Source organism: Trachemys scripta, chromosome 2 (genome assembly GCF_013100865.1).
Source record: "Trachemys scripta elegans isolate TJP31775 chromosome 2, CAS_Tse_1.0, whole genome shotgun sequence".
Lineage (NCBI taxonomy): Eukaryota > Metazoa > Chordata > Testudines > Emydidae > Trachemys > Trachemys scripta.
Genome location: NC_048299.1, coordinates 24,919,805 through 24,933,785, shown reverse-complemented (window position 1 = coordinate 24,933,785; position 13,981 = coordinate 24,919,805). Strand labels below are relative to the sequence as shown.

Here is a 13,981-nt window from a genome sequence, read left to right as displayed (position 1 = left end):
TTCATCATTCTAAGGAAAAGAAGGAGTGACAGCAGCAGAATAAGGACAATGGACTTCAAAAAGGCAAACTTCAACAACAAAGAATTGGTAGTTAAGCTCCCAGGGGAAGAAAATCTAAGAGATAAAGGAGTTCAGGAGAACTGACAGTTTCTTATGAAGACAATATTAAATATACAACTGCCAACTATTCTGATGTGAAGAAAAGAAGGAAGACTAGTTAGAAGCCAATAAACAGCTCCTGTAGCTGTTTATTGGCTTCTAACTAGTCTTCCTTCTTTTCTTCTACTGATGGAGTAATAATGATCAGAAGGAACCCTACAAAAAGTGGATACACAAACTAGTGGATACACTAACTAGTCTTCCTTCTTTTCTTCTACTGATGGAGTAATAATGATCAGAAGGAACCCTACAAAAAGTGGATACACAAACAAATTGCTAAAGATGGGAACAAAACACCTGCACAATTATGCAGGGACAACATCAGAAAAGCTAAGGCACAAAATGAGTTATACCGAGCAAGGGATATAAAAGGCAATAAGAAGAGGATCTTCAAATACATTAGGAGCATGGGAAAAAAAGATGAAGGAAGCGTATGTCCTCTACTCAGTGGGGAAAGAGAGGTAATAACTGATGACGTAAGTTACGTGTATTCAAGTCAGCAGAGACTGATGAAATTAATCCTCTGGTACTTAAGGAACCAGATATAGCAATCTTGGAACTGTTCGCAATTATCTTGGCGAAATCATGGAGAATGGGTGATTTCTCAGACACCTGGAGAAGGACAAACATAATACCTATCTTTAAAAAGAGGAACAAAGAGGACCCAGGGAATTATAAACTAGTCAGCCTAACCTCAGTAACAGGAAAGACTCTGGAACTAATTATTAAACAATGAGTTTGCAAGCACCAAGAGGATAATAGGGTTATAAGGAATAGCCAGAATGGATTTGTCAGGACCAAATCATGCCAAACCAACCTGATTTCCATCTTTGACAGGGTTACTGGCCTAGTTAATAGGGAAAAGCAGTAGAGGTGATATATCTTGGTTTTACTAAGGCTTTTGACACATTCCCACATTACAGTCTCATAAGAAAACTATATCTATATATCTTATATATAATAATATATAATTATTATAAGGTTGGTGCAAAACTGGTTGAAAGACCATACTAAAAATAGTTATCAATAGTTCACTGTCAAACTGGGAGTGAGTATCTAGTGTGCTCCCAGAGTCGTCAATCCTATCTGGTACTATTCAATATTTTCACTGATGACTTAGATAATAACATGGAAAATATGCTTATAAAATTTACAGATTATGCCAAGCTGGGAAGGGTTGCAAGCACTTTGGAAGACAGGACAAAATGGAAAATAACTGGCTAGATGGTGGTGCTGCTGAAAAAGATCTGGGAGTTATATGGTATCACAAACCGAATATGAGCTAACAATGTGATGCAGTTGCAAAAAAGACTAATATTCTGCAGTGTCATATGCAAGACACGGGAGGTAATTGTCCTGCTCTTCTCGGTACTGGTAAGGTCTCATCTGCAGTACTATGTCCATTTCTGGGTACCGTACTTTAGGATAAATGTGGACAAACTGAAGTCCAGAGGAAAGCAACAAAAAAAGATAAAGGTTAGGAGAGCCTGACCGACAAGGAAAATATTTAAAAAAACTGGGCATATTAAGTCTTGAGAAAAGAAGATTATGGGAGGGGGGAAACTGATAACAGTCTTCAAATATGTTAAGGGCTATTAAAAAGAGGCCTGATCAATTGTCCTCCATGTCTACTGATGGTTGGACAAGAAGTAATGGGCTTAATCTGCACCAAAGGAAATGTAGGTTAGATATTAGGAAAAGGATTAATTTTCCAAGGGAGGCTGTGGAATTTCCATCATTGGAGGTTTTGAACAACAGATTGGACAAACACCTCTCACGGATGGTTTAGGTTTATCTGGCCTCATCACAGAGGACTGAACTGGATGACCTCTCGAGGTCCCTTCCAGCTGTACATTTCTATGATTCCGTGATTATGATTGTCAATGATCAAGGTGAATTTCAGGATAATTCTTGAAATCTATGGATGAAAGAGATAGCATAGATGCGAGAAATGTGTTCGGTTTATTTTGCTCGTGGGATGTGGATAGGTAGGCTACTGTGATGTTACATGCGTCTGACGAAGTGGGTATTCACCCACGAAAGCTTATGCTCCAATACATCTGTTAGTCTTAAAGGTTCCACATGACTCTCTGTTGCTTCTGTGATGTTACTGTTTGAACATTAAACAGAATTAAAGTTTGAGTTGCAGATATTATATTGGTGAACAGGGATGAAAGCTGAGGCCATGGATCTGTGCTCTTTGCAATGTGCTAGCTCCATAGGAAATTTTCAATTTTGCCCAATTTTTTTCAATTTTACATCAGAAAAATAAATTAAAAAATATTTAATTTCCACTTGGGTCTATCCAAATCAAATATTTTAGCTTCTTAAAGTGAGTTGAAACATTTTGTTTTGGGTCAGTTAATCAAAAGTAATCTGTGCTGCCTGAGGTGCTGCAGTGTCTAATGTTATGGTTGTGTGTCTTGTGCCCCCATCCACTTCTATTGAATAGGTCTCCTGGCTAGACTACATCTCCCGGGAAGCATCATGGTTTACTCTTTGGTTGAACTTACAAAGTGTAACATAGGAGTCACACAGTGCATCATGGGAAATGTCAGCCAGCCAGCGATCCCAGTCCATAAAGGAGAACAGGGACATGAGACACTAGAACTACAACTGCCACAGGACAAAGCGGCAGCTCAAGAATACATACATTAAAGTTGAACCAATTCCAAACCGAATTTCCAAATTGAGATTTTTCTGAATTTTGTGTTCTAAGAAAATGTTGGTATTTTGACATTTTGTCCTGATGGGAATTCAGATTTTGGACCACCTCTAGTTAGAAGAAACATTAAATGTAAGACAAGGATGACAACATTTAGTTTCATTTCATTTGGTTTTTCAATGTGACTGTCAGAATGTAGGGTGTGTTGGTCTTTGGATCATTTAGTAAGAAGCTGGTACAGTAGTAATATGTACATAGGGTGAGTCGCTGGTAAACAAGGAACTTTAAAAAAAACACACAATTATGACTGTAATTTTTGTTTAAGGAACAAGACTATGCCAAAATACCTCCCCAGGTATAGCACATTTTCTTTAAACTAGACATTTTTACTCCATTCAGAGCTGTCTGGGGAGAGAATACACTTCTCATAGATTATAATTTCTGGAATCTTGAGAAGCTAGCTTTGTACTTCTGTGGATGTGTTTGCAGATTTTCTATGGAATTCTTGGTATCTTTCTCTCCTGATTGGAGGTCAGGCATTGTAAGGTATGTATGAAGGGAAATAATTGATTCCGAAGGGAAAGCAGAGATTAGAACTGCAATTTCCTCCAAAAAGAACCTCCCTGTTTTGAATTTTTAGTAGCTGTCTGTATGTTATTAACAACAGTACTTAAATCTGACAGGCAAATAATAATGTGGTTATTCATCTCAAAGACAATGTACCAGAATACATTTCTGGATTTATAAGTGCATTTTAAAAGCTGAAAGACAAATTTCATTACAATAAAGAATGAAATGTTTTATGTTTAGTAAATGTAATCTTTTTATTTATTTTATTTTATTTGTTATTGGTAGATAAAAGCTCTCTTTTTCTACAACTGCTATTAAGGATTTTGAAGGTTTAATAAATAGAGCAAGCATTTCCCTATTTATTAATAACTGCAATGTTTGAAAAGTGACAGTCTAGGATCCAATTCAAAACTTAGTGGGCCAAATTTTCCACGTGTAATTTCACTGAAATCAGTTGAGTTAGACAGACATGGATTTGGCTTCACATATCTGCATTGCCTTAACTGGCAAAACTTGTGCTGGTCAAGGACAAAGTTAAAACCAACAGCCAGACGCTGTTTTAATTCAAGTCCACTGACCATTGGCTGAAATAGATGCAGATTATCTCCCAAATATAAAAGGTAGTAGCTTCATATACAAAAAAGTATCAAGCTTTTTATGATACAAATATGATTGGCTCAAATCCAGGTCCTCGTCATTTTATGATACTTAGTTTGTTTTTGGGCATTTCATTGTGTGGATTCCTTGTCGTGGAGTAGCTCATTATCAGTATTTCCCTCTTGAATAACTGATCATAGTGGTAATATCTGAAGCTCACTATTACTCACCGAATTAAGATTTTAGATTGCTTAGTCCAAAATGAAAGAATGCGAAACAAGTGAAAACGTATCTCAATGTGCTAGGATCATATCTCATAAGGCACCAATTTGCTAGTCTTGCTACATATGCAGTTGCTATTAGAAACTGCATATCAGTAGTTACGATCCCTGCAGGATCAAGCCCTAAGAAAATAATTTCATATTCACAAAGGCTTTGTTTCGTGAATATTAGACTGATAGCTATTCATTTTTGCAGTCAGGTCTGCTTGTGGATTGTTATTGCGCTACGCTATTTATTTCAAGGTATTTTCTTTAAGTTGTTATGTAAATACGATTTTAGAAAATCGTGTCTTTTTGACTTTTCCAAGCTACCACATCATAGGTATCATCCAATATGTGAATAGGATAAAAATATCTATATGATAGTTTTATATTACATGACAGAATGTGCTCTGACATCAAATTGATAAGGTATCTTCATTTGGCAACTCCAAGGCAGTTCCTTAAAAAAATGGTTTAAAAAGTAACTAAAATAGTGATTTAAAGATGTAACTTAATGAAAGTTTTCAACGGTATCTCCTTTAGTGGCAGAAAATTCAAGGATATTTTTATAGTTTTGTCTTTTCAAAATTAATGTTCCAAAATAAGTATAGAAAATCCGAAAGCTTTAGTTCTTAGCACCAGCCCTGCAAACCCTTATTCATGGAAACTGTCCTTACTTATGTGAGAAATCCCATTGGATTCAATTGAATTAATTTAATGATTAAGGACTTGTCTGAGTAAAGTTCTGCAGGATTAAACTCATGGAGCCACTTCAAACTCCCACTGTAATCAACTGGAAGACTCCCTTTGATTTTAATGGGAATTGAATCAGACCAGAAGAGATTTAAATGGCTATCATAATTCTCTGACAACAATCTTAGCCGTGCCTAAAATACAGTTTGACTGTGTGTTTGGAGTCATTTTCAGGCATGTGGAGGGTGGCGCTTACAGGCACTAGCTGTACCTCCAATAGTGATAGAACATCAAATATTTCAAGTTTTAGCGCATATAAGCACCCAGAAGTTTGAAAACCAATCTGAAATTTATCTGAACTATGTGGAATCTGCAAAATTGATTGGAAATCTGCAGAGGACAAGGATTATGTACATGATCCTGTATTTGCAGGCATTTCCTTTCTTATGGACTAGTCACAATGGAGCTAACCTTAAGAGGCTTTTTGTTTGTTTATTTTTTGTTTTTTTTTTAACATAAGTTCTTGTAAAAAGTTATATATTAACATGATGGGCTAAGCACAAAGGAATCTGCAAGTATCAGAGCTGGGACTACATAACCCCCTTCCTCTCCATAACGGATATAGTGCGCGAGTGTGAATAAGAAGGGGACATAGCTAGAGCATGTTGTACTTGACAATCCTCACTTGGGGCCATTACAGCTGGATACAAATTGGAACAGTACTAAGGCTGCTCAAAATTATACCAGAGACCAGACTGGTAACTGTGACCCAAAGACCTCTTGATGCCAGTAGGCAGAGGACACAGGGGTACATCGGGATACAAGGATCCCCTGGGTTCACCAAAAACATGTCATGTAAGTTTTCTAATGAAAGCCTGTGTCACACTGGTCATCATAGTCATTGTGAGATGTATGCACAGCAGATATGTGGGGAGTTATGTGTGTATGCAGAAAATTATGTTTTGTAGGCCTTGTAGTTAAAGGCAGATTACTCAAAGGTTGCATGCTGTGAGACAAACTTGTCCAGACAGGAGGTGGAAGACACTTATCTCCCTGGTGGACCGATATGTTGTGTATCTTATAATAGAAGTCTATTAACATACTATGTCAAATATTAATGAAGAGCTTGCAGAGACTTCAGAAGGAAATTAATAGGAAGAGGTAAACAGGAGATGCAGGTGAGAACTCTATTTTCAGGTGAAGATCAAAGGTTTGGTCTGGTATAGCTGGGAGTGTAGAGAGACACTCTGGCATCCTTCAGGCTGTGAAGACAAGCTGACAATGGGCTTGATCTTATGAAAGGAGAATCTCAGCCATGCTGGTTGAAAATGCTGGGAAAAACTTGGGGTAAAGTATCTTCTAGGAGACAGTGAATCTCCTGTGAGAAAGTGTCATATGATTTCATCTGATGTGTAACCATTTGTTTCCAATATTCTGATTGGCTATCTTTTAAATCTGTTTAGCATCCGACTAAGGCACCTTTCACAAGTACATCATATAAAAAACTAAACATGTAAAGCAAAATCTCCATTGAATTACTAAAATCAACTACTCTATAACAAATAGAGGCAGAAGGCCCCAAACACAGTTTACACCCTTTAATCCGGCTGCTATCAAGCCAGTGCACGTCTGTTATCTAACTTATATTCTTGGCAGCAAAGCTAGATGGGCTTTCTCACACTGATTAGATGTCAGTACAGGCTCTCTCTCTCTCTCTCTAAAAGCATACACTGCTATAACATACCTGCCCTATAAATTCAAAATGTAACTACTACATCAACCATCACTTCTTAGAACATCAAAACCAAGTAACTCTCTGTTCATGAAGTCAGAATTGAAATATCAAATGAACACAAAGATTATTGATACCCAGTTAATCCTACTGGATAAGATGCAAGAAACTCCAGAGGGAATAATTATTGATTAGTCTGCCCATAGGGAAGATTTTCTTGCTAATTTAGTGACTGCTTTATGCCCTGAAATGTAATAGTTTGTATCATTCATTCATCCATCCATCCATCCAACTACAGAAATTCTCACCATCTGCATTCTGCTAAGCTCTTGGACTCAATGGGATCTTGTAGCAGTGAGTTTTACAGGCTAATGATGTATTGTGTACAAAATTATTTCTTTTAATCAGTTTGAAATTTGCCACTTAATTTTCATTGACTGTTCACCTTGTTCTTGGATTGCCAGGAAAGCTATAAAGAAACATCTACCTTTCTTTCTATTTTCCATTAATTATTTCCTGCAACTCTGTTATTTATTATTTACCTGTTTTCTAAACTAACAGTCTCAATCTTTTCAATCTCCCTTCATGTGGAACTTTCTCAATGCCTCTAATCTTATTTCTTCTTTCTGAACTCCTATTTCCACTATATCTTTCTGAGAAAGGGTAGTCAGACAAGAACACACTATGCCAGGTGAGGTTGTGCCATTTATTATAAAATCTTATTATATTTTCTATATTAGTTTCTCCCATTCTTTATGTTTTATTACATTATGTTTAATTTCTGACTACTGCTGCACACACAGAGAGATTTTCACAATGATGAGCAGGTCTTTATCTCAAATCCTTGTAGTTCATTTAGAACTCAGCAATGTGTATGAGTAGTTCAAATTATTCCTTCCAATGTGTTTTGACTTTAGCATAAAGTAACATATTTGCAGACCAGGTAGCATTATGAAGTCAAAACACCAATACCGACTAAAGTCAACGCAAAGACTCATATTGATTTAAATTGGTGTTGGATCAGACCTGTAGGGAGTTACAATATTTCCAAAACCTTTTTCCAAATTTTGACTGAAAAAAACTACCAACCAAATAAATAAACAAACAAAAAACTCAAACAGGATAATTTTCTTGAAAAAAAAAAAGGAATTATTATTCTCCACTTCTTCAGATCCCAATTAGAGTTCTCTTAGCAGATAGTCCTATGCTACAGAGACAAATTTCCACCTGCCTTAAAACAGTGATGAAAATGGAAAGTATTTCACCTTTTCATCTTTTATTTATTTATTTATGACAATCTTTTTGCACAGCTGTAAGCCAAATCCTACATAAAGAGCAAATTTCTTCCTCTCTGCAGAAACCTTTACTGCAAAATAGTTTAATGATGGTCAACATGGAAAGAGTTGGTGACCTAAACACACTTACTAGTGGACATATGTCTGCACCACAAGACTACCACCCACTACTGACATCTATAGGAACCATTGTTTGACATTTAATCAGTGAAACACAGGAATGAATGATTATGATGAATTAATTTACCTTCTTCCCATCCCTGCAGATTTTCACCCTTGAGGCATGTTGGAAGGATAGTGTGAAGAGACTGGTACTGCCACTGGCCATGTATGCCGTTCCTGTTCTGTGGCTAATATTTCTATTTCTGTTCCAGTAGTGTCTAAATGCCTGAACTGAGTCTGGGCCCCATTGTCCAAGGTTCTGTACAAATTCATAGTCAGAGACCATCTGCCCCAAAGACTTTATAATCTAAATAGACAAGACAGACACAGGATAGGAGAGGAAAAAGAAGCACAGAGAGGTGAACTTACTTACCCGAGGTCACACAGCAAGTCAGTAGCAGAGACAATGATTAGAAGCTAGGTCTCCTGTGCTCTAGTCCACTGCTCTATCCACTGGATCACATTGCCTCTCAGTTAATTGTAAAAATTCGCTCTGGGATTTTCAAAGGAGCCTAAGAGAGTTAAGTGTATAAACCCTAAACTCCTTTGAAAATCCCAGCCAGCCACTATGTAGCACCTTTTACATGAGTGCCAAAAATTCTCTTACTTTCTCTTGAGAAAATATAAATATATTCTAGTGACTAGGATATTGCTTGCAACCTCTAATGATATTTACATTGACATTATTTAAGGGTTGATCCAAAGTTCTTTGAAGTCAATAGACATATTTCTATTGACTTCACTGGGCTTTGACCAGGCCCTTAGAATAAACTGCAAGTAGAAAAGAGCAAGTGATCAAAATAGAAATAAATCCAAGGGGAAAACATACTGTCTAATGAAATCAAAACCACACACTGTCAGCCTCTCACACTGATGTAAATGGGGAGTCATTTTACTGAAGTTAATGAAGATAACCAGTGTAAGTGAACCTAGCCCAGAGCCAAATGTCCATTAACTTCTCCAATGAAAGTATTTACGGTTATATTACATTTGGCTTCATCTTTTTCCTCAAATTATTGACAGTCACGAGGAGTCAAAACAAAGATATTTTGTATTCAAAAGAAATGGTGCAAAGAGAAACATATTTCTCTCATGGCTGCTCTAGTCATTCTTGTTAAGACCAGGAAAGACACAAAAGAGAAAGCTGTTTGGAGTCACACTGTGCATACTAAATCAAGATCACACTTTTCCATCTGACATAAGAAACAAAACATCTCTTTGGCTGGGCCTGATCACTATCCTACTTATAATAATTTTATACCAGTAAAATTGACTGCAGCTATTTCAATGAAGTTATTCCAGATCTACACTGAAACAAATAAAATTAAAAGTTGCCTGTCCCCAACCCCCACCCCCTCTCTCCATGTCCAGTATCAGCAACGCAAAAATCAATAGTTAATATTTTCAGCAACAGGAAAGAGAAAGGGTGAGCATATGGAGAGCAACTGTGAGCAGCAGAACCGTGGCAAGGTCATTCTCTCAGTCTGCCAAACATGCACAAACACTTGCCAACAGGGAGTGCAGGGAACAATTCTGGATTCTGCCAGTCTGTTGTGCTAATTGACCACAGAGTATGTCAACACATGCAGCACATTCTGTGATATAAATACACAAACACCTGGATTCTGCCACCGTACCAATTGGCTGCTTAAACTCATTGTCAATAGGACTGTTGACACTGCAGGCTAAGCTATTAAATTCAGTTATATTTGTAATCCCATAATGGTTGGTTGACCTTCATAAACAAACGCACAATTAGTCTTTGTTTCAAATGAGACATTTCCTGACTATAACATCTGCTGTTCTAAACTCATGGTTCAAACCACAGCCACTATTTTTAGTGAGAACCAAAGCCTCTTTTGGTGACAGCGTGCCAGGGGCTTGCACTCAGATTCTCAACTGGTTTCAAATTGTGATGTCAGCATTAGCAGTGGCCTCCTTCTGTATTTCTCCACTTCCTTCATTCTCCACAAGACAGTTCAATTCTGCCCATGCACTGCCACAAGAGGAAAAAGCACTGCAACCACTGTCCACCTCTTTCATGATCAGCAATTTCTCATCACCCTGATTTTGTCTTACACTACATCTACACCGCAACTGGGGATGCGATTTGCAGCTCATGGAGGCGTATCCATACTCACTAAAAGTAGCTGTGAAGAGGTAGCAGTGCGGACTTCAGTGTGGGCTGTACAAGTCCACTTGGTCCCCCAAGTATGGACTGTCATTGCTGGCCTGTGCTGAAGCCCGCACTGCCGGATCCTCTCACCTATTTTTAGAATGCTAACTAGATAAAAGCTAGTGAGGTACCTCTACAGCAGGGCAAATTACACCCCGGGTGGTCTTAGTGTTTGATTAATGGAAAGTGAGTTTTTACCTACTAATCTACATTGCCAGACAAAGTTTAAATTCTCTTTGTGTTTTTTAGGATGAAGAAAAGGAAGAATGGTCCAGTTTTTATGGTGTTAACCTGGACTCCCTGCTCCACCACTGACTTCCTGTGTGACCCTGTACAAGTCACTCAGTCTCTCCTTTCTGTGCTTCAGTTCCCTGCCATACGTATAATAGCACATCCCCACTGCGCTGGCCTATTGTGGGGATAAAAGCATTAAAGACTGTGAGATAATCAGAGGCTCCTGTGGCAAGGGCCATATAAGTGCCATTGAGGTATGTGCCAAGGGCTAACAGTGACAGCTGGAAAGGAGGTGAAAGCCATCAATGAAGTCTCTGTACCAGCGTCTCAGAAAGTGGCTGTATTTCCAAATTTGTAGTTTGAAGATTTTAATCTTAACTGACAGAATAATTCATATTAAAAACATTATCTCAGCTAGGTTGACTTGTTCTGCACTGAAATTGGCAAATTAATTCTCTAATGGCCTTAGAACATATAGCTATTATGCTTGTGCTTATAGAACCAGTGTGCTATGCTAGTGGGAAATAATGCCACCAATGAATATGATAAGTAGCAATGACACAACAATCTAACTTTCTTCCTAAGTGATTATTCTTAACATGTAAATAATGAAATAGAGTCTCAGCTGGTATAAATGGGCACATCACTGTTTACTGGCTCAAAATGCTGAAAACACTTGATTTTGGTGACACCGGTGAGAATTCATTCACTTTGGGTGGAATTTTAAATATCTACACAGATCTTTTGCCTAGCAGCAGTGATACAGGCTAATAGAATGTTTCATCCAGAGAATTCTCAATTAGAGTGATTGTGTGTACATAGGTGCTGGAACTAGAGGTGCTTGGGGTGTTACTGCACCCCCTGGCTTGAAGTGGGTTCCATCATATACAGGGTTTACAGTTTGGTTCATTGGCTTCCAGCACCCCCACTACCACCACCAGAGCCTTTATGTTTTGAGCTGCATGTTATAAAACTCACTATCACTGAATCTAATATGAGGAAATTAGGAGAGCTAAAGAGGCAGTATAGCCTAATGGATAGAGCCCTGGTTGGGACTCAGGACACTGGAATTCTATTCTCAGCTTGGCCAATGGCCTGATGGGTAACTGTGGGCAAATCACGTCACCTCCCTTTGCCTCAATTTCCCAATCTGTAAAATGGGGATAATAATATTTACCTCCTTTATAAAGCACTAGTGTAAGACATAGGAGGTATTATTATTATTCCAGGTTGTCCCACAGACTTGCTTTGTGAATATGGATAAGTCACATAAATAAAAATTTGAAAACCTGGATGTCCAAAGTTAAGTCATTAGGGCATGAATTTCAGAGCCGTGGAGCACCTATATTTCCTAATAAAATCAGTAGGATTTTGAGGAAGATCGGCGTCTCTGAAAATTAGACCGCTTTTAGACAACTGCCCAAGTATGGCAGCTAGGGTTTCCAATTTTGGTTGGCTGTTTTCCTGGAGATTTCATCACATGACATAATCTTTAATTAAAGATGAATCTTTAATTCCTGGAGACTCCAGGCCAATCCTGGAGGGTTGGCAATCCTAAACTGGCAGATACATTTGAAAATGCTGGCCTTAATCTCTCCGTATCTCACCCTCCCCGTTTGAAACATGAGGATAATGATGATCTGGTGCAGTTTACTTCATTAATCTCTAAAATTCTTCTACCTGATTATTAACTATTACAGCTCCTGTTGGTATCTCCTTCCAACTGAAATCAGTTTGCTACTTTTACACATGTATTCTCCCAAGTTTCTCACATTTCTGTTGGGCATTTGGATATATATTTGAATATAAACCCTTGTCTGCCTCTACTTTATCTAAATAATTCTTCAACTGCCCATCACCTGAATTTTTACTTTGGTGCTTTCCTGATTCAGATCCAACTCTAACATCACGACATTGGCTCATCTCTAGACTATATGGGATGTGGGAGATGCAAGCTTTCCTTAGCTCTTGATGCTGAATATTTATCTAAATATCTTTATATTAATTTTCACAAACATTTTTTTTAAATCAAGAAAGTGAACACTCATGATGCCTCTGCTTTCAAAAGCCCGTGCTGTTTGCATTTTCAGGCATGTTGTTGAGTCATGTTGATTGAGAATGAATGAAAAAACAGAGCCAGCCTATTAGCTGACTTAGTTGGTTGCTATTCACATTAATGGAAATGCCTCGGTACATGCCCATTAAGAATGATCAGAAGGTGAAAAGTGTTTCCTCTGCTTCTCATCTCTGGCAATTTGAAAAATGAAATGTCCACCGACTGGTGTTTTAGCCTTCACAGTCTCCAAATGAAAATGCTGTCATGCAAGGGAGAAAGTTCTATCTGGAACACACTCAGGAATCTGACCATCACACTCCATGGTAGGTTCAGATGGAGCCCTTCTTAACAGGTGCCCTGGCATGGATAATATTTATCACTGACAGCAGCAGCTACATTCCTACTGCTACAAACAGCAAATAGCTTCCTGACATTGCACCAAGGCAACAAAGGAAATACAGGAGGGCACATAGCTGGTTTTCTAAAGATCTGATTTGTTTTGTGTTTTCTGCATAATTTGTTTATTTAAAGCAGCTGGCATCATGTGACTTTATGGATACAAGACAAAAATATTGCTAAAATTTATATTACTGTTATGCCTGAAGGTCCCACCTAACCAATACCCATTGTGCAAGGTGTAACAGTAAACACTCCTCAGGCAGACAAAAGTACCATCATTATCCCCAGTCTTCATATGTGTAACAGAGGTACAAAGCAGTTAAGTGACTTGCCCAAGATCACACAGGAATAGCCAGGGACTGAATCCAGATTTCCTGAGTTCCAGCCCACTGCCTTAATCACCAGATAAGTCTTCCTTCCTTGGAAAGCATTTGAATTTATGAAACCACTTGTCCTGATTTACTGGGAAAGCCTTGCAGAATGACTCTCCCCACTACAAAGAATTGAAATCCTGACAAAGAAAGACAACAGGCCTTTGTTAGACTGAACACACCTATCAAGGCGCTGCTGCAATAGAAATGCTTTTAAAAAAATGAAGCACAGGTTGGGGTTTTGTAGCACATGTTTCAGCTTTGCTGCAGTGAAAATGAATGGTGGCGAAGAACTATTTGAGGGATGTAAAACAAGGATGCTGCCATTGAGAAAACATCTGCTACTTGTCAGCTGCCTTTTAGACAACAGGAAATGGCTAATAAAGTACTCAAATGATTTCATTTGTGCTTCTTGGTCTGCTGAGTGTCCAGTTTTATAAGTCTACAACTCCATTTAGACAAAGGGGCCAGATTCTGACCTGCCTTAGACCTTATGCATTTCCTGTCAATTGTAGTGATGAAGCATAGGCTCTAAGACAGGGCCCAATTTGGACCAAAATCTCCAATAGTAGGCTGACTAGTTAACCAGTTCTGATAGTTAACATTCAG

At 38.1% G+C, this 13,981-nt stretch overlaps 1 long non-coding RNA gene across 2 annotated transcripts; it reads left to right on the top strand.

Annotated features, from left to right (window-relative positions):
* The first annotated feature begins 4,740 nt into the window (after positions 1-4,740).
* Positions 4,741-13,774, top strand: LOC117872064. 2 transcript variants are annotated; one of them, XR_004644394.1, is made up of 3 exons: positions 4,741-7,370; positions 8,241-8,302; positions 10,562-13,774. It is a non-coding gene; the product is annotated as an uncharacterized LOC117872064 (long non-coding RNA). The 2 variants fall into 2 exon arrangements; XR_004644393.1 differs by lacking the exon at positions 4,741-7,370 and having other exon boundaries at positions 7,792-8,302.
* Positions 13,775-13,981: the final 207 nt, after the last annotated feature.